Source organism: Prionailurus viverrinus, chromosome C2, assembly GCF_022837055.1.
Source record: "Prionailurus viverrinus isolate Anna chromosome C2, UM_Priviv_1.0, whole genome shotgun sequence".
Lineage (NCBI taxonomy): Eukaryota > Metazoa > Chordata > Mammalia > Carnivora > Felidae > Prionailurus > Prionailurus viverrinus.
In genome coordinates this window covers 87882887-87901154 of record NC_062569.1, presented here as the reverse complement: position 1 = coordinate 87901154, position 18268 = coordinate 87882887, and positions in this window count along the sequence as shown.

Here is an 18268-nt window from a genome sequence, read left to right as displayed (position 1 = left end):
GTTTCTCAGTCCATTTCTTTAAAAGTGCCGAGTATTTTCACACCAATTAACTTATTTCCCTTCTCATTTTACTTATGGGGGTGGGGGCTACAGGGTGGGGGATGGGGGATGGGTATAATGCCTACACAAGCAGCATCTTCTCGCCTGGTGTCTCTGTGAAGGAGGAGCCATCCTGAGTGTGCAGGCAGAGGCCCAGGGGAAGTACCGACTTGAGGCCCAGAAATCTAAGTTTATCCATTTACTCTGATTTATTTATATATTTGCCACACAGCCCTTAATTTGTGTTTGTCAAAACACTTGATGTAAAAAGGCAACTCCTAAAAAAAATAGAAGCCAGTAGAGAAATAGGATTCACAACGTAAGCAGAAATTTCTCAGCCAATTTTTTGTTGTATTTTAGGGAAAATACATTGTAAATATGAGGCCAACTTCTGATGGAATATAGTAAAGATGGTCATTTTTAGAGTGTTTATGTTTTAGAGTGTTTAGATATCAGCTTTAGGCTGATGACTTGATAAGAACCATTCAGTTGTTTAAAACATCTTACTAACGTATTCTGCTTTTAGAACATGTCCAAACCTAAAATGTCACCAGAAATAAGATGACCTATACTAATTAAAAGGAATGGTGCTCTTAGTCTAAAAGAAAAGTTAGAATCTCTAAAGGAAAAAGTGCATGTATTAAATGAGTCCTTCCTGTTTCTTCATTTTGGCGAGTTTATTTTAGATCTAAACATCCCCCTGATGTACTATGAGCTTAAAATTTTCTGTATGTTTTAACTAGAAAGAGAAACTAATCAGAAATAAAGAAGATAAACACATTGACTCAATAGATTCTCCTTTTCCAAGCAAAGCTACAGGCAAACTAACAAAGTAGAAAAAGCAAAAGGCATGAAAGGTTTGCAGTTCCAACCCATCTAAATGAGTATTGGTGAGAGAAGGAAAGTCTTGCCATCTACTGAGATGAGCAGGGGCAGGTGGCTCAGGGTTCTGCCTCTGTTTCCAGGGTGGCTACTATCCCAGTGACACAAACAATCTTCGAAAGGCTCACGCTTTAAAATTTTTTTTTAAATTTTTTTCATGTTTATTTTTGAGAGAGAGAGAAAAACAGAATGTGAGCAGGGGAGGGGCAGAGAGAGAGAGACACAGAATCTGAAGCAGGCTCCAGGCTCTGAGCTGTCAGCATAGAGCCTGATGCAGGGCTTGAACCCACAAACAGTGAGATCATGACCTGAGCCGAAGTCAGACGCCTAACCGAATGAGCCACCGAGGCACCCTGGCTCATGCTTTGATAACAGTGATGTTCTGGGACACCTAGGTAGCTCAGTCAGTTAAGCGTCTGACTCTTCATTTCAGCTCGGGTCATGATTTCATGGTTCATGAGACTGAGCCCCTTATTGGACTCTGTATTGAAAGTGGAGCCTGCTTGGGATTCTCGTTCTCTCTCCCCCTCCCCCACTTGTACTGTCTTTCTCCCTCAAAGCATTTAAAATAATAATAATAACAATAATAATAATAGCGATGTTGTGTTCTAAGAGGTCGGCTCGTACTAACACATTTCATCTCCACAGCAATTTCATGAAGTAGGCACGGTCATTGCCCTATTCTATCTGCAGGTGAGGGGACTGGGGCACAGAGATCGCACCCGGCCACAGCCCTGCGTCCATTCACTCAAATTTGAAGAGCAGAACACTAAGTCCAGGAAGTTAGGCACAGTGCTAAGTCAAACCCCCAGGGGCCCAAATTTGCTCTCTGCAGCCTACAGTTAGGTTTCCCTTTCGAAATTCTGAAATAAAAAAAGAACTCAACATAACTTTAGAACTGGAAGAGACTTGGGCAATCCCATGTAGTCACACTCCTCATTCAACCAGGGAAGAGGTGCAGACCCAGAGAGAAGGGAGTGTCCGAGTTCACGAGGTCGGTGAGTGGCTGATGTGGGCCTTGGCCCCAGGTCTCCAGTGCTCTTTCTGCTTTGCTGTCTTGCCTCCTGCGTTTATTCGTTGTCCTGGTTGTCCTCGCACTTTCCTGGCACCCCAACCAGAATCCCTGCCCTTAGGGTAGACCTGTGTTCCCAGGAAACACTCATTATGTCATTATGGGAACTGAACAATGACAGATTGTCCTCAGACAGGACAGCCGACAGACATCTCCAACTCAGCCTTCTGACCGAGAGTCCAGGCCAGGCCCAAAATTGTCTTTTAAAATAAAGCTTACTGGTCAGTATTTTTTTCCCCATTATAAAAGCAATACATGCCCATTATAGCAAATATGGAAAATATTTAAAAGTAGAGAGAAGAAAAACATCATCAATGTTTCACCGCCAAGAAAAACCTCTCTTAATACATTGACAGTTTTCTCACTTCTTCCTCATACACATAGTTTTAATCTATCATATCACAGATAAAATTTGGATTCCTACTTTACCACTAACCTTAAACCCAGGCATTTTCTCCCATTATTATAAACACTTCATTCACATATTTTTCATAAAACTCATTTGAGTGGACTACTACCATATCTTATTTAATTATGTTGGACACGGCTTATTTACAGTTGTACTTATTACAGGTAATGCAGGGTGGAGAGTCTTCGTGCCTGAAGCTCCTTGCATGTTTAGGCTCATTTCCTTAGGTGAGAATCAGGCCTTGTATGTCTTTGTAGACTGCTCTGACCTTCCTTCTAGAGCAAGAAGTCAATGAACATGAATTAGCTATGTCTACAAGATGTGGGGTCCCTTAAGTCTCTAAGGCTGACAGTCTAATGGTGGAGGTGAACCCAACGGAATGAGATAATTACTCAGGCGACCTAAAAATAACAGGTGAATTAAGGACTCTGCAGGTGGGTTAAGAAACAGGTGGAGTCCCTTAAGGATGCCTTCACTCTTCTTATAAGGACATGAGTCATTGGAGTAGTGCCCACACTAAGCCAGTATGACCTCTGTTTAATGTAACTAATTATATCTGCAAAGATTCTATCTCCAGATAAGGTCACAGTGAAGTTCTTGGTGATATGAATTTTGGGGGGGCACTTATCCAAGCTAGTATAATCTCTGAAGAAAGTTTGGGAGGGTAAGTGTATGGGATGACTTCTACAGGGAAGTCCAGCAGGGAAGGCCACTTCATCCTGGGCTGGCCCTGGCAACCCCAAACGCCGCACCCCACCCCACCCCCCACCCCCCCGCCTCTGTCACTGTCACCGCTGAGCTCCCAAGCCAGTCTGGATGGCCAAAGGAAATGGCTGTACTTGATCCCTTGATCAAACTTCCCAGGGGTGGGAGGCTGGGCAGGCAGCGTTTCTAGCCCTGCCTCCTTATGTCCATGCAGAGGCCACCCCTCACTCCCTGGGAGGGCTGAAGAGATGTGGTGGAAAATGGAGTATGAGGCCCAGCCTGAGCTGACCTCACCTGTCCCCTCCCCATGATTTCAGCCCTGCTCTTTCAAAGGTGGACCTTCTACAGCTGAGTGAAGGCTTTGTACTTCCTGGTCTCCTTCTGAACCCAGAGAAGAGAATAAGGGTGGGTAAAGCAAGAGGGACAGGGTGTATAAATATAAATTAACCCTACCCTGTGCCCAGGCATTCCACAGCTGGGCATGGCAGCCAACTCCCCACCCCCCACACCAGACCCCTCCCTGCTCTCCAAGGGTGGGGAAGAACCTAGACATTTTCCCTTTCGCCCACACAAAGCGACTTCTCACTTTGCTCTGCCCCCTGAAATTATTTCTTCAGGTGCTCCTGGAATGTTGTCTCCCCCCACTCCAGCCCTCAGTTGTTACCAATTCTTCCTGGAGACCTGGAGAGCAGGGTGGGGGAGGGTCAGTTGGGAGAAGGAGGCAGAAGGATTGTAATCACTAAGACTGTGTCCCATGTGGGTGTAATACTGCAGGATGAGTTTCGCACCGAGACAAGCATGAAGCTTCTGGGGTTTTAGAGACTGCTTTAGGTGTGAGGTGGTGAGCCTGAAGGAGGGGTCACCAGCAGGTTCTCCTTTTGAGGAAGGGAGATGTGAGAGGGACTGTGGTCAAGCCCCAGAAGGCGGAGTGAGTGCACCAGGGGAAAGAGCGAGGCTTTGGAGTCACCATTGGCAAGCTACCTCCTAGCTGAAACTTGATCTCCCCATTTGCGCAATGGGAATAGTAATAATTTCTATTAACTTAGCACATAGAAGGTTAGTATTAATGTTCCCTCCCCTCACAACCTACCCCCGTCACCCCGGCCGAGGGAAAGTGACATGGAAAGAGAGCCAAAATGTTGTTTGGAGCAAGAGTCTGGGGTTGTTCTGGGTGGCAGGTCGGCTCTTGGAAATGAGGGGGCTACAGTATAATTTGTGCTGAGTGACTAGCTTGGGAAGGGAAACACGTTGGGGAGGCCTGGCTATGGGGCTCAGGAGGCTACTGTCTCCCCCAGGCTCCTGGTAAACTGGGAGGTCTTCAGTTTGGCTAGATCAGGTGTCAGTGTTAATCATATTCAGATTAGCTTATTTTGTGCACTGATCATGCAAGTTCTTAAGTTCTTCAAGAGCTATGGTTTAGAGGCTGAGGGAGAGGACCCTGTTTGAAAGAATGAGGTTTGAAGAATCAGAGCAATGGTACAAATCAATCTACTAAAAAGCATAATATGCAAAGGCAAGGAAGAGCCGGGTCCCGGAAGGATTTTTGAAAATTAATTAATTAATTTTGTATTAATATAATTTATTGTCAAATTGGCTAACATACAGTGTGTTAAGTGTGCTCTTGTTTTTTGGGGTAGAGTCCCGTGGTTCATCGCTTTCATACAATAACCAGTGTTCATCCCACCAAGTGCCCTCCTCAATGCCCATCACCCATTTTCCCCTCTCTCCCCTATCCCCCATCCACCCTCAGTTTGTTCTCTGTATTTAAGAGTCTCTTATGGTTTGCCTCCCTCCCTCTCTGTTGTAACTGTTTTTCCCCCCTTCCCTTCACCCATGGTCTTCTGTTAAGTTTCTCAAATTCCACATATGAGTGAAAACATGATATCTGTCTTTCTCTGACTGACTTATTTCACTTAGCATAATACCTCCAGAAGGATATTTTTGATTTGAAGGGTTTTTCTTTTCTTTTTTTATTCTGACACTAGACTGTCTCAAAAAAAGCCTGAAAGCCCTAGATGCAACCTAACTTTCTGTTGGGAGTTCAAATGTAGGCTCCAATATCTTATTATACTAATTAATATGTAGTATAATCACTAGTATATTATGATATGTGATATAGTATGTTATACAGAATTATTAGCTTAATTTATTACTTTTATTTTTTTAAGTTTATTTTATTTAATTTGAGAAAGAGTGTGTGTGGAATAGGGACAAAGAGAGAGAGAGACAGAGAGAATCCCAAGTGGACTTTAAGCTATCAGTGCAGAACCTGATGTGAGGCTTGATCTCAAGAGCCTGTGAGATTATAACCTGAGCCAAAGTCAAGAGTCAAAGGCTTAACCGACTGAACCACCCAGGTGCCTCTACATTAGCCTAATTTAAATGTGAGATTGGTTTTTTTTTTAATGCTTTAGAAGTTTTCATAGCTGTTTTTGCCTGGAGAGCTCCTGAATGTATGATTCCCTTTAACATGCCTGAGCCGCCAAACCCCAAACCTCTGGTCACTCTGACACAATTAGGCCACCGCCTTGCTTTGTTTGCCTCGTGGCAAGAGCCAGGTACACACTGCAAGGACCCAGCTTTCTGAGAACCTGGCTGTGGGAAAGCCTGCCCCACCCCCACCCCATGCCATCGGAGTAATTATCACTGTAGTATGCTTAAAGGATTAAGAACATGAACCCAACTCTTTTTATTTTATTTTATTTTTTTTATTTTTGAGAGAGAGAGAGAGAGCACAAGTAGGGAGGGGCAGAGAGAGGGAGACACAGAATCCAAAGCAGGCTCCAGGTTCCAAGCTGTCAACACAGAGCCCGATGTGGGGCTCGAACCCATAAACCATGAGATCATGACCTGAGCTGAAGTCAGTTGCTTAACCAACTGAGCCACCCAGGCACCCCAAACCCAACTCTTGTTCTTTGGTTAGAGCCTCTTCTTCCTTCCCCACCAGCCTGATGTGGGAAAAAGAGGCAAAATTCAAATTCACTATGTTTTTATTCATATCTGTGTGTCTGTGTTTCTGTATAAATGATCAATGCATTAAAAAAAACACAACCCATGACTTCTTAAACACTTCTCAGGGCTGAACATATAGCCTTTTATCAGATGAATACAGAAGGTGAGGAAGGCAAGGAGAAAATAGGAAGACGAGGAGGGGAGTGCTGAGCAAATTTACCGGCTCCAATTGGACATCCACTCAAAGCCAGATCTTGGACTACTAAACTGCAGGAAAGGGCTACGGTGGCCAGGGTTTCTGGGACACAGGACGGTCATTCTGATGGAAGCAGATAGGGAGTCTAGCCCCTGTGGGTGTGACCCAGGTGTGGGGGTTGAGGGAGTGTGAAGAATAAATGAGGTGGTGAAACCAGAGTCATTCATGGGTGCATTGGTGGTTTAATGCTCCCAGCCTGTGTGGCACCATGAGAAATGTGACAAACACTAGTAGCTGACTCACCCAAATTGCCTCCAATGTGGCTAAAATCTATTGGGTACCTGGATGGAATCCAGAATACCTTCCTGGGGTTGAGAAGCCTCAGAAAGGAGGAAATTGCAGAGAAGAGTTTGAGGGGTGAGAGGAGCATCCTGGGGACCTGCTTTGTAAGAAGTGATGGCTCCCATCTTGCTGTGCTAGGAGGTGGGTGGGGTTGCTTCATGCAGGGGGCACTTGTTTTTGAGGGATTTGTAGGGGTGAGTGTCTCTACCCTACCAGGGTTTTCTACCAGGGATGAAGGACTTTGAATTCATGGAGAGGAGTGAGAGAGAGATGGGTGGGAACCAGAATGTGAAAGTTCTCATATTGAGAGGGGGCTTTCTGCAGGAACAGCTTTGGCCAGAGACTTCTAGCTACCCTCTGGTCCCCAAAAATGCTTCAAGATTTTAGGCCCTTCTCTGGCTTTGTGACCACCTCCCACCCACCTCAAGAAGCTCTGACTAGGCCCCTAGGAAGCCCACACCATCTTGCTGAGGAGGAGGCCAGCCCTCATGTTGTCCCAGGGATTCTTGCCCCAGCTTCTTCTGCTCTGCAGTCAGTTCTTCTGTCTCCCACTCTCCCTGGCTGGTCTTCACAGTGCTTTAGGTTTGGCTGAAGCTTATTCATCAGGCCAAAACCTTTTCTACCCAGACAAACCTCGGCTTCCTTACCTGCCCTCCTGCTCAGGTACTACCTGAGGCCCCCCAGGTGCCCAGGGCCCCAGCTTTGTCTTTCCTCTGGCTCTCTTCTGGACTGTCCTGAGGACCATTGTTTCACAGTCCATTTACCAAGCTGAAAAGGCATACCTACCTGATGTCAAGAACTGTGAAGGGCCTGCCACAGTATCATGGATGCTGACAGAAGACATGAGACTCTGAGGTCAGAGACAAAGGACTTTTCCTGACACAGCAGGTAGCATAAACTTCATGTTCACAGTGGCTGCCCTGGCCCCCTAAGTCCTACAGGGCAACCAAGAGGTAGGCCCAAGTGAGTTATGTGACACAATGGGCTTGCATCACAGCTGAGAAACCCTGATTTTAGGAAACCCCAATCTTTTTAAGAGGCTGGAAGAAAACTTACTCACCATTTCCCAGATGTAAATATTATCTTTATTTTGTTGGACAGCAACTAAATCTGCCTTCTGTCCCAGAAGGAGACAATATTTCATCTCTCAAAGCTGTTCGCCATATACACACCCTTGAAGAGATAATCTAGAACAAAAGACTGTCTATATTTCTGCTCCTGAGACTTACAAAAAAATCAAGAGGCCGATGGAGAATTGTCTCCAAGAGCCAAGACCTGGGGAAACCAAGGTCCCCTGGCATGGGTCATTGGTTCTTTCCCAGCCTTAGGTTTACTAGGATGACTGATTCAAGATATACTCCCTTCTCCCAGGTCTCCGTGCCCAGTAGAGTGCCCCATCCCCAGTAGATTCTCAATAAATGTTTGTCAACTGGATGGGTGAAGAAATGGGTCTTTATAGAATTTCTGCCTTATAGCCTGAAAATAGCTAAAACATTTTTTAAAACCACAAAAGTAATGACAACGAACATTTTGAGGATTTACCACATGCTGGTATGGTCAAATTCTACTGACACCAGAGCTGGCTTGACTTGTGTAGTCAGATGGGGCCCTCGTGCCTAGGAGAGCACCAAGTTTGGTCAAATGCTCTGCCATCACCATCTTGATATTCTTTATTTTTTTTTTTTACAAGGGGCCCCACGTTTTCATTTTGCATTAGGTCCCACAAATTTTGTAGCTGGTCCTGGCTATAATCCTCTGCAAAATCATGGGATAAAAACCACAGGGCTCATGGGGAAAATGGGGCTAGCGTCACAACACTCAAAAACTTGTAAATGGCATTAAAAATATACCTAATGAAAACAGTAGCACAGTTTTGCACGTTAAATGGCTAAGAAAGACACTCATACTACAGTAAATATGGCACTCTACCTTGAGGAAGATCTGAAGTTGCCTGTGGATGATGGTGTTGGAAGAGCAGCGCTGTGTGTTAAAGCGGAGTGTGGAAGGAGAGCTAGCTGACATCAGATGTCAGATGTGCAAGGATGTCGCTCACAACACACACCGTGAACTGAGGTAGCTGGGAGACGTCTGTGGGCAAATGTGAGTTTTTTGTATTCTTAGGTGGCTCCATTCACTGGGTGCAGGTTTTTTGCTTTTGCCTAGTGTTTCTTGAAGATGAAATCATTCATAAGCAAAAGCAAAATTGGCGGCAGGTTCGAACTGTCCCGAAATATATCAGTCTCAGTGGAACAGATTAGCATTTCTGAAACAAACCTTATAGCAGACCCGACCGTCCTGCTCTAACGCTTGCAGGTGTTGACATGTAAAGGTTTCACAGTAATAACAAGGAGGCGGTTACTATGAGATTCCCATGAGGGAATGGGGAGAACCAGCCTAAAAGAGGAGCCTGGCTAACCAAAGGGAAGCTGATGAACGTTACAGAGTCTGCCATCCCATAAACCACATGGCTAGATTCTCACGCTTCCCAGAGAATCTGGAAATAACTAAAATTGCTGGCTCCCATTGTTCCAGCCAGCCTGCTCCGGGCAGACTACCCAAAGGACCCCTCACCCAGCCACCCACCTACCAATTGACCAAATAATAAAAAATAAAGCAAAATCAGTTCCCAGATGACCTTTTCTCTCTCTCTCCTCTTTAAAAAATCCTATTTACATTTTTTTTAATGTTTATTCATTTTTGAGAGACAAAGAGAGACAGAGCGTGAATGGCAGAGGGGCAGAGAGAGAGGGAGACACAGAATCCGAAGCAGGCTCCAGGCTCTGAGCTGTCAGCACAGAGCCGATATGAGGCTCCAACCCACCAAGTGGGAGATCATGACCTGAGCCGAAGTCGGACGCTCAACAGACTAAGCCACCCAGGTACCCCTAAAAATCCTATTTTTGAGGGGTGCCTGGGTGGCTCAGTTGGTTAAGCCTCCGACTCTTGATTTCAGCTCAGGTCATGATCTCACAGTTTGTGAGATTGAGCTGACAGCATGGAGCCTGCTTGGGATTCTCTCTCCCCATCCCCTCGGCCCCTCCCCCACTCTCTCTCTCTCTCTCTCTCAAAATAAATAAATAAACATTTTTTAAAAATCCTATTTTTGCTTTTATTCATGGACAACAGCTTGCTGGCTGTTCTGCCTCATATATGTGAGTAAATTATTTGCCTGCACCTTAGTGTCTCTGAGTGCCCAGAGGTTAAGTAACTTATCCAGGAATATGCAGCTAACAGGAGCCAGAGCCAGAATGAGAATGCAGGTCTGTCTTTCTCCACAACTTTTTCACTTTTGCTACTCGATATCCCCTAAAGGCAAAAAAGCCTGTGGTTTCTTCACACAGTGAGAGAGGGAAAGGTAGGTGGGCCCTGGGGCTTGTGAGAAAGAGGCAGGGCTTCTGAGGGTGTTTCCACCATGGAGTCTTCCTAAAAGTCCCTCAGGAGTGAGGTGGGCACAGGAGGAGCGCAGGCCAGCCCCCTTTGTCCCACTAGCGGCAGGGTTGGGAGGCCAGTCTTTGTGCCCTGAAAGGAGAGTGGGGCCAAAGTCGTCAGTATCACTGCCATTGGGATTACACGGGTGCGTAATCCAGGTCACAGAATATCCATAGTTAGTTTTTCTTCTGTGACCCAGCTGTTTAACTATATGCTCCTAGCCTGACTATGACCTAGAGAGGGGCAGAGAAAGTAAGAGGTTGGAAAATGAGGTGAGTCTTGCCAACCACACGAAGCTCTTGATTATCTGCTTCTAGATGGTACATTGTGGGGAGGGAGGCGGCAGTGAGGAGAAGAGTAGAATAACGTACAAAACCCAAACATGATCATTATTGGCTTTTGAATGCAGTTGGCAATATTTCAAAAGAAGGCTAAACCTGTATTTAAAAACAAAAAGCATAGGTTAACTTGAAAGGCAATTTTAAATAGCTCAAGAAAAATATTTGCAACATATTTAAAAGATATGATATCCTTAATATATATATTTATAACATTTATATATATTTACATATTGAATATTATATGTTATTTATATATTTGTAAGTATATAATATATATCATTTATATATTAAATGTTATATAATATATTATTACAAAGTAATAATAGTATTATAAAATAAAATAGCGGGACGCCTGGGTAGCTCAGTTGGTTAAGTGTCTGACTTCGGCTCAGGTCATGTTCTCACAGTTCCTGAGTTCAAGCCCCGCATTAGGCTCTCTGCTGACAGCTCAGAGCCTGGAGCCTGCTCTGGTTTCCATGTCTCCCTCTCTCTCTGTCCCTCCCCTACTCGTACTCTGCCTCTTTCTCTCAAAAATAAATAAAGCATTTAAAAAACTTTTTTTAGTAAAAAATAAAAATAAAATTAAAAAGGGGAACCAAGACATGAAAAAACAAAAATATATGGAAGTTTTCAACCCTACTAGTATTTAAAGAAATGCAAATCAAAACTAGATACTCTTTTTTAAAGTTTATTTATTTATTTTGAGGGAGAGCGCATGGGCTTGAGCTGGGGAGGGTCAGAAAGAATCCCAAGCAGGATATGGGACTCGATCTAATGAACCATGAGATCATGATCTGAGCCAAAATCAGGAGTCAGACACTTAACTGATTGAGCCACCCAGGTGCCCAAAACAAGATACTTTAAAAAAATTTTTCCATTTGTAAAGATTTGGAATAAATGACAATACCCAGGATTGATAAACATACGGAGAAAGGGACTCTCATAGTTCTTCTAGGATTATAAATTGGTACATTTCTGGAAAGTAATTTGTTAAAATATAGTGAAAGTCTTAAGGTTTTACTTCTCTTCGAAATTCACTTCTAAGAATTCATCCAAAGGAAATCACAGGCCAAGTATACAAAGACGTATGTACAAGGCAAAAACTGGAAACTGCCTAACGGAGCAGTGCTGCAATTTGCTTAAGTTCTCGTGCACTCGTACAAAAGAACATAATGCATTCATTAAAAATGATCCTGTGGAAAAATATACAGCAATCAGGGAAAAGTCAAAACATTGTGAAGTAAAATGTTTAAACAAGGTTTGTATGTTTGTAATGTTGTTTTTTAACGTTTACTTTTGAGAGAGAGACAGAGCCCGAGATGGGTAGGGGCAGAGAGAGAGGGAGACACAGAATCTGAAGCAGGCTCCAGGCTCCGAGCTGTCAGCACAGGGCTCAAACTCATGCGCTGTGAGATCGTGACGTGAGCTGAAGTCGGACGCTTAAGTGACTGAGCCACCCAGGTGCCCTGTGAGTTTTCCAAATGAAGGTTTGTCTTCTTACATGACTTTTTCTCAGGCCACAGAATTCCAGGCCTGACAGGGGCTACAGGCCAGCTGGCACAGTGCTTTCCCCAGGCTTACCCTGAGATCGGGGGATAGGCCCTCACGCCAACAGAGTGGGCCAGCACCAGCCCTTAAAACAATCGCATGTGCCTGTGTGGAGGACCACAACGTGAACTGTATTTTATGTAGGTTGTAGTTTGAAAACGATTTGAGACAGTAGCCCCCCACAATAGCCCCACCAAATGCTACCCAGCCCTGGCTAAGCCAAGGGATGGAAGCTACCATGTCACGCCAGAGTCCAGGCCGGCCTCTCCCTACTCAACTCCTCAGCCACCCTCTACTCCCAGGTTTTGAGGCCATCGCTTTCCACTGCCGCTTCTGAAGTCATCCTCTCTCCAGCCCCTTGGTTCATGAAAGTGTGACACATACACCCCTCTCCTCTCCCGTGACCGAGGCCACCATGCTGGGCCATCTTACTCATCAGTTAATCCATAAGTTGATTTAGGGATCGTTAAGCGAGCACCATTGTGTGCTGGGTGCAGGAGAGGCACCTGGAGAATAAGTCCCAGTCGCCTGCCATGGGGAGCCCTTGGTCTGGTGGGATGAGATGAGTTGGCACAGCTGTCGTGATGAAGCTGTAATGCCCGTGAGCGCGGGCTTGAGGGCCAGCTGGACTCACATTCACCAAAGGCCCTCAGCCTGCCACCGTCCATTCCGCTAGAGCAGAGGGAAGCCAGCCTCTGTGTGCTGCACAGGCATTGCCTGCCTCTTGCCATCTTCCTCAACAGCAACTCTGGGCCTCGGCCGGCCCCCGGATGGGGCCTGGCTCTGTAGCAGGCAGGTCCAGGGCCAAACCTCTGCCTTCCACCCTCTCCCACCGGAAGGCAGCCAAAGGCTCCTGAGGCCACCTGATGCACAGGCGGGAGAAGGAATCGGAACCATCCACCCTGGAGAAAATGTCCTTGCTGCTCTCTCCGTAAAGCTCTGTGTGGGCTCTTTTGTGCTGCTGGTCCCATTTGTCTTGTCATTTTCTTAAGCTACCATTTTATGCATCTATTGTGTTTGGCATTTTGATATATTATCCTTAATCCTTGGGTCTTTTTTATCCTTTTTTACAGCTGAGAAAATTAAACATGGAGGTTAGTTCTTTAATACAAATAATGTCTATCGAGTGCCTATCTGTGCCAGTTATGGGGCTAGAAGCAGAGATCAAGGCAGCAGGGAGCAAGACTGCCAGTCTCTGCCCTCATCAGTCCAGTCCAGTCCAGAAGGAGATATTAAACAGAAGGCAAGCAAATGATTATCACTGTGATAGTGCAATGAAGGAGAAGTAGAGAGCATGCCAGGGACACACAGTGGGCACATTTACTTAAGTGGGGTGGGGAGGCAGGGAGAGGGATGCCTAAGTTGGGGCTAAGGGGGAGCATGAGTCAGCTGGGCAGAGCTGGGGCAAGAGAGCTGTGGGCAGAGGAGTGGCATGTACTAAGACCCTGAGGTGGATAGAAACTATGCCTAATCAAGGATCTGAAGGAAGGCCAGAGGGATTGATGTGGGGAAGGGAAGAGTGAGAGGAGGCTGGAGAGGTGGGTACGTGTCAGGTCTTTGAGGTTTTCAAACTCTATGGGCGTGAGGATCTTTGCGGGGGGGGGGTGCTGATTTCAATGCTGGCTTTGGAGCCTTCCCCCCCCCCCCCCCCCACTGAGCCACAGCTGGAGAACCTGCACTTTGACCTCTTTCCCCAAGTGATGCTGAGGCAGGTAGCCAGAGGAGGACGCTTCCAGGAACATAGATGTAGGGCTTATCAGCCATTTCAAGGATCTGAGACTTTTCCTAACAGGAGGGGCAGCTGTTGAGACCAAGACTGATACAGCAGGCTGGCTGGTGCAGATTTGAATCCAGTTCCATCTGATTCCCAAACCAGAAGGGCACTGACTCTTCCTAAAAGGAAGGTGGTGCGATGGGTGCACCAAGGGCCGGAAGGAGAACCCTCCAGATAAGGGAAGGTGTCAGCGAAGCCAGAATCTGCTTGGCTCAGAGGTCGGCGGGGCAAGACAGAGCCTGAGCCACTGGCCGCCAGAGCCACTGGCCCGAGTAGAGCCAAATGTCTCTAGTGCAGATCGCCCTTCCCCATTACCTTGCAAGGGCCTCACACAGTCCCACCCCAAGTGCTTTGGCATCTGAATCCCATTTTGGCTTTATAAGACCACTGTGAAGAAGAATCTACTGGGCTCATTCTCCCCCCTTTCCCTGGTGAATACACTGAGGTTCAAGTAGGGGAAACAGTTTACATGAGGGCCTATGTTAAGTCAGTGAGTAAAAACTGGTGCTGGGGCCGGGAAGGGCGCTGGGCTGGATTTGTCAATGGGCAGCCAGGGTGATAACTGCACACACCAGAGGTTATGGGGTAGCAGTGACACTGTTGTCACCAGCCCTTTGGAGTCAGGAGACTAGACAGAAGGACCTCTGGATTTTGATCCCAGGGGCTCTCTGTGTGGGTATCTTTTCGGCTCAGAGATTCGGTTCAGGTCACCAAGATTCTAAAACCTGGACAGTCTCACCGCTGTGTGACCTTGGGCAGCTGCTCCCCACTTTGCCTCAGTTTCCTTGTCTGTGAAATGAAGTTGGACTAGTTGGCCACTCCAGTCCCTTCCAGCTCCGACACTGTCAGACTCTGAGTCTGCCTGGGTGGGTCCCTAACTCCAGAGGGTGCTGGCCCAATGGGCATTTAGGGCCAAGATGGCAGTGACCCAGGTGCCAAAAGGAACAAGGAAATAAGAGAATGCGTCAAATTCAGTTTCAGTTTGGGCTGCCATGGGAACTGTAAGCAGGGGGGGGGGGGGGGAGGAGGGGTGGTTGGGGGAAGCGTGTCACAGGACTGCCCTGGCTGCTGCCCTCTGGGCAGAGAGGAGGTGGCTGTGAGCTCAGGCCCCTAGGCCAGGCAGAGGAAATAGAATTGGCTGCCATGGTGTCCTGGCCCAGGTAGGTAGGGGGATCCCATAGAGCACGAGTCTCTCCAGTCTCCACAGGCCCACAGGGAGCTCCCTCTCCTCTCGTGACAAGAAGGGTCAGGGCAGTGGCTGAGGAAAGGGATATCCAATGGGAAGATGGGATATGAGAGGCTTTGAGTCTCAGTTTGCAGAGCCCAGCCAGGCCCTTACCTTCCATGAGCCCTTCTCCCCAGGCGTGAGTGCTTGGAGCAGGTAGCTCCTGCAGGGATGACCTCCAGCCTCTGTCCACACTTGCAGAACTCCCCCACGGCCGTGCAGACCCACGGCCAACTCTCGGCCTCCCAGGCTAGGACATGCATCTCCTCCTGGCTGATTCTCCTGGGTTCAGCCTGAAACCATGGTGAAGCCGGCCTGCAGCAGCCCAGGTACTCTGACCTCCTGTTTCCCCCACCTCTCTTCCCCCGACTGCCCTCCAGTATTGGGCACCTACCAAATCCTCTGTCAGCACTGGCTGTCACACCTCCCTGACTCATCTCTCCTCTCCCTTCTCACACTTCCCCTTTCCTCACTACCTCCCTCACACACCTCTGGACACTCACTGGCCTTTTGCCCATTGCTAAGAAGACTGGCTTATGATGACCCCATTGGTCCTCAGCAAGGTTAATGTTTATGAAAGATCCATGTTTCCTAAAGCCCATAATTCTAGCGTTGGAAGGTGCTCAGTGGGAGGTTGCAAGGAGCCCACTGCTTCATCATCTCAGCCCAGTGCCAGGAGGAAGGGCCTGGCCTCTGGGGAAATGATTCCTGCCAACCAAAGCCATGGAGGACAGCTGATATATGAACCAGAATGCCCGTTTAGTCCCTGAAAACATACACTAGAAGTCCGCAACTAGCTGGGTGGGTGCGTGATGCCTACTGAGGTATTCTCCCCTGGTCCCGTCTACTCATCTTCAGTGCGAGCTGCGCCTTTGCAAGGATTAAGATACTGTGTCTGATGACAGAGTGCCTGTCCTGTGCACAACTTCTGGGTATCTGAATACCCAAACTAGGCAGCTTGGGGAGTCTGGAACCAGAATTAGGGGTGAGGGGAGTGGGAAGGCCGCATTCCCCAAAGCAGAACACGCCCACATGAGCTGAACCCTTTTCCAAAAAACAAAGGACTCTTAAAGCCAATTAGGTTTGGAGAAGGCCGCTTACGTCCCCCCACCCCTGGAAATTCACTACATGTGTTGGCCGAACCAAGGCTCTGAAATGAATGTCATTTTACAAGAAATGTTCCTAATTGATTTGACTGCCGAAAGCTTTCCCCCATACTCACTAATGCTCTCCAACGGCTAACACTGGGCTATTGCCGCAGCCGGTTTCTGGGAAGTGGAGAGCTGTGTTCCTGCACCGTGGGCCTTTCCTCTCCCATCTGGCTGCCCGCCCAGTTCAGCCTCCTGGGCCCCCTTTCTTGTTCTCCTTGTTGACCAGCCTCAGCCTGCAAATTCTTTCTTTATCCTTATAATTTGCATTGTTTGGCACTACCAGGCCTTCTAAACCCTGATGTCAGCGTGGGAAGCTGTTTTGTGTTTAAGATGACTTCTATACCACCAACGGAGGAGGAAGGTGCTAGTTAGAATCACAAGTTAAAGGAATTCAGGACGAAACCATAGGCTACGGGTGCACTGAGCTAATAAAGGAGCAGATGTTCTTGAGGGATTTAGAAATGCAGTTGTAGTCCAGGGCTGAGTTTGGGGATGAGATCTGGGGAGACCAGGATTGCTCTGACCTACACAGTGAACACAATCTGGAGAGTCAGGGGAGAGCTCAGAGGGAGACAGAGCAGAAGCCTTGGAAAAAGAGAGGAAGCCAGATTGAACAAATAAAAATATAGGCTGTCCAGTTAAATTTGAATTTCACATAAACAACCAATAACTTTTTAGTGTATGTCATGCAATATTTGGGACATACTTCTACCAAAGATCATTTGTTGTGTGTGTGGAATTCAAACTTAACTGAATGTCCTGTATTTTATCTGGCAACTCCATGCAGAGGCAAGGGGGGTGCCTAGACAGCTGGGGTGGGGAGGGAGGCAGCCTGGGGCAGGTGACAGAAAGACTGCCTGCCGTTCAGTGACAGGCAACTATGTGTGCAGCGTGGCCAGTGAACTGGAGCCCACAGTCAGGGTTCTGTGGCAGGTGGACACCTAATGGGGGAAAGGAAACGGGGCCAGGGATCAAGGAGAGAAAGGCCATGTCTCACATTTGGGCTGACAGAGAGGTGGAGTAAAAAGCACAATTGCTTTATGTAGGGTGAAGCCTAAGAAGCCATGAGACAGGAAACTAGGGTAGGGTTGGGGAGGGCTTGGGGGATGGGCACTGGCACAAGGGCATCACCTTCCCCCCACCACCAAAGGGTTCTGGGGGGAACACTGGACTCGACAAGGGAGGTGGGATGGGGCTTGATCCAACTTTTATCTCTAGACTGCAAGGAAAGGATGACTGCAGTTGACATCTGGGTCCCATGTATTTGTGTATGTACACAACACGTGTACGTGTGCGTGTGTCTGATCTTATCTATTACATGTTAACTTTACCATTCTAACTTTCAGAATCCTGGTGATACCTTATTGTTACCCTTAAAAGGGACCTCAGAGACCAGTTATTTCAGGGCCTCTTGGCGGACACGAGAAACCAAGGCCCAGAGGCATGAAATGGCTTGTCCAAAGTCACACGGCTGAGTCAGAACTAGAACCTCCTGCACATACTACAGCTCTTTCTGGTATTCCGGGTTCTCTCTCCACCAAAGAGAAAACTCTGTGCGTCTGTTTCCTTATCAAAAATATGGACAGTATTACCTCATGGGATGGCTGTGAGGATTAATTGAAGTGATCTGTGATTAGAAGTGTCTACCACTTCCACACATTCAGGAAGGGTTGAGTGTTTTTCTTGTCACCTGTTTACACCCATGTTGTTTCAGTGTCCTGAAAAGCTGAGGCTGTGACGGGCTTAGACATGCAAAAGATTTGCTGGCGGAAATACTTCTGATGGAAAAAAGGGAGTTGTGTATTGCTGCATAACAAAGTAGTCCATAACTTAGTGGCTTAAAACAACATTTATTATTTCACAGTTTCTGAGGGTCAGGAATCTGGAGAGACCGAGCTAGGTGGGTCGTGAGCTCAGAGCCTTTTAGAAGGTTACGGTTGGGCTGTCAGCAGAGGGGCTAAGGTCAGCCACAGGTTTCCCAGCTCTCTCGTGTGGCTGTTGGCTGGAGGCTTCAGCTTCTCACCTTGTAGGCTGGAGCTGCTCAACAAATGGCAGCCAGCTTCTGAGAGACAGACAGAGACAGAGAGAAGGAGGCAGAGGAGGCAGCCAGGACAGAAGCTGCGGTATCTTTTATAACCTTACCTCAGAAGTGACATGCTAATCACTTGGGCTATGTTCTACTGGTCACACAGACCAACCCTTG